Raw genomic sequence first — 3,679 nt, 5'->3', positions numbered from 1 at the left:
GGTTCTTACGAGGTGCACTGCCCCCCCCCCGTGGAATGATAAAAAGCAGAGTGTAGCGAGGTAAAAGAAGCCTATATAAAGATCCCCATGCTTGAACAGTAACCAGAAACATCAGTACTGTGGTGAAATAAAGTGGTCATGTAGAAAGTCCCTACGTGGAGATCATTGTGGAGGTTTGGAGAGAGCTGCCATGAAACCTTTTTATTTCACAACTTAGAAAATAAGAAGAGACCTCCCAGCTTACTTAAAAGGCCAACTCATGACCATCCCACCTTCCATGTGGCAGGTAAGGAGCGGGAAGAACATTGTGGTGACTCAGGAGCTGTTGTGAGGCTTTTAATGGGTTTTTTTAAAAAAGAAAAGAAACCCCAACACTTGGTTACTGGGTCTTCAAACAACTCCTAAGCTAAGCCATCATCACCATATAAAAACCTCAAGGGAATTTCAGCTCTTCCCTCAGCATTTCTGAATCATGCTTTTTCTGTCATTATCCCTGTGGTTTGCCAGCAGCACCAGTGCAAGCTCTCCTGCCACCTGAGGCAGGAAAGCGCATGCACTGTTGCCATCATGTCATTGTCTCCACCCCCATTGTTGCTACTGCTGCAGTGTCATCAGTCCTTGCCCCCCTCCCGCTGCTGCCATGACAGCATCATCCCACCCATCCATTGTCACCACTGATGGCTGGGTGGGCTGGCTCTCTGGAGAGCCGCATTGGCTGGAGAAAACAGTTCGTGCAGCTCTTCAGAGACCCAGCCCAAATGCCTGGCTCTGAGGTGGCCCTTCCTCAGACCTAGGCATTGTTCAAGTGAATGCGAGTAGTTTTGTTGGCACTGAGAGGGCAAGACCTACTGGGACATAGGGGGAAGGAGCCCTGTGCTCCAGTCCTCCTCACACAATTACATACCTCGTTCAGGCTTAATGTATTTCCTGTTGGACATGCTTAGGTCAGTTTCAAAACTATGCCCACAGAATATCTAGCTGGCAGATTGTCAACACACCAGTAAATGAATGTCTCTGTGTATGTGAATCATGCCAGATTGAAGATACTGTGCACTATATCTTGTACTGGCCATTATATAATTCACCAAAGGCTTTTCTTTTTTCTTTCCAGAAGCTTCTGGAAGGTCAGTTAGGTGACTTTAAAATTTGATGGCTGCTGGCTAATGCAGATATAAATGTGTTACTGATACAGTAGTTTTATATGTATTGGCAGCAGAAAGTTAAGAGAAATATTCTTCACCCACAATGGTGTTAACTGCCAAGGAGATTCTTTAACTAAATACTTCTAATTTTGGTGATTTGTATTTCTGGAATTTTATGTTGAGTTATCTGGACTACGTGTTTCTGGTTTCTGGTTTTTTAATATATTGTGTTTTGTGACATATGTAATGGCAACAAACAATAGATTTGACTGACCGAATATCGACTTAATAAGAATATCAAGGATACCTTGTCAAATGCTTCGCTTAAATAAAAATATGCTATGTCCATGGCATTCCCACAATACGCTAAACTAGTAGCTATATCATTAAAGGAGATAAGGTCAGTCTGGCATTACTTATTCCTAAAAAAAGCCCAGTTGGCTCCTACTGAACAATGCATTAATTTCTAGATACGCACAGACTGACCACTTAATAACCTGTTCTAGAATTTTGCTGAGTATTGATGTCAGGCTAACTGGTCTGTACTTTCCTGGATTCCCCTTCTTCAAGATGGGGACATTTGCCCATCTCCAGTCTTCCAGCATCTCACCCATTCTCCAAGATTTATCAATGATTACACACAGTGGCTCTGAGATAATGTCTGCTAGCTCTGTTAGCACCCAGGGAAGTAATTCATTCAGCCCTGGAGACTTGCACTCATTTAAGGTAGCTAGGTGTCCTCTAACCATCTGGGCTGCAAGTCTTTCCTTATATCATTTGTTTTATGTGTCCCAGGTTGAACACAACTCCCCTTTGGAAGAAGATCAAGGCAAAATAGGAGTTGAGTAGCGAAGTCCCTCCTTATATTGTTTGTTCTACTTTTGCCCAGATCGAACACATCCCCTTGCAGGAGAAGACATGAGTATTTCCGCCTTTTCACTATCACCTATTAACACTTCACTATCTTATCCAAGCAGTGGACATACCCCTTCCTCCTCCTCCTTCTTGCTCCTAACATAGCCAAAGAAGCCCTTTTTGTTGTTTTTAGCATCCCTTTCTCCATTCATTCTGAGCCTTAACCTTCCTGATGCTGTCCTTGCAGGGTTGGGCTTCTCTGTTGTACTCCTCCTCAGTTGTAAGTCCCTTTTGAGTGCCAGCTCATCAGAGAGCTCCCTGTGCTGCCACACTGGCTTCTTTAGATGTTACCCATTTTTCCTTCTCATGGAAATAGTTTGAAATTGTGTCTTCAGTATTTCACTTTTCAAAATCTCCCATCGCTCGAGCCATGGGATCCTACCCAATTGAGCTTTTTAAAATTACCTTTCCTAAAGACCAAGGTACACATGATCTGACTAAGCTCAGTTTTCAAGGCCTGCACTGTCGCAGATTCCAAGATGACATGGCCACTTTCCCCTAAGGTTCCTGCCACTTTCACTTCATCAACCACTTCTTCCCTATTGGTCAGGATTACATCCAGGATAGCAAGTCCCCTTGTTCCTTCTTCCACCATCTGAGAGATGAAGCTGTCAGCAGGTCAAGTAAAAAGAGAATTAAATTTTCCATTCCTAGCTGAGTTAGACTTCCAACAGATGTCAGAATAGTTAAATCCCCCATTACTACTATGGCTTGCTTCTGTGAACGTTTTGTCAAAGTGCCATCTGTGTATTTAGGCTGGCTGTGTGGTCTGTAGTATACTGCCAGAACAATATTACTCCTGTTTCTCACTCCTGCTGACCTTACCCAGATGCTTGCAACAGGGCTTCCATTCTTAGAATCATGGATTTTCATGCAGGTGTCTACATTTAGATATAATACTACCCACCCTCCCTTTCTGTTGGATCTATTCTTTTTGAACAAGGTATACATTTCAAATTCTATGTTCTAGTGATGAATCTCATCCCACCAAGTATGATTTGATAGGTGATAGATATCTATCAAATCATACTTACCATGCGATATTAGGCTTTAATGTTCATCTTGTTGGTTTCCCATGCTCTGCGCATTAGTATGCAGACACTGGAGCTTTTCACAGCAGGGGAGAGGGAGTGGGGCCTGAGGAGGAAGGTCCTGAGTGATTCAGTCCTGCTTACTTCTGAGGCTTGTCCTGCTTACTTCTGAGTATACATACTGTTCATGTTTGCTTCTCAGTAGAAATGCAGAGGCCTGATATTTAGAATGCCATTTGAAAGTGCTGCTAGGTGATTCATTTCTGCTTACTTCAGAGTAGACATACAGAGGCTTGTCCTGCTTGCTGCTGAGTAGGCTTAAGATCTTAAAGAATCATATTTTGGCCCCACCCTCTCTAACTTTGGCCCTGCCTACAGATGGAAGGCACCCTCCTGAGACCTTTCTCAGATTGGCATTTGGGCCTTGGACTGAATAAGGCTCCCCACCCATGGGCTAAGGGCTCCATTTCCCCCCAGAATGGCAATAAAGTATATCTTGATACACTTCAGCAATACAAATCTCAAAGCAATGTCTTTCAGAGCAGCTCTTTGAGGGGAAAATAATGATGACACAATTAAAATGGCATAGTT

Source organism: Heloderma suspectum, chromosome 3, assembly GCF_057233095.1.
Source record: "Heloderma suspectum isolate Gila_16-S chromosome 3, 16-S_ref, whole genome shotgun sequence".
Lineage (NCBI taxonomy): Eukaryota > Metazoa > Chordata > Lepidosauria > Squamata > Helodermatidae > Heloderma > Heloderma suspectum.
This window is presented reverse-complemented; position numbering follows the sequence as displayed.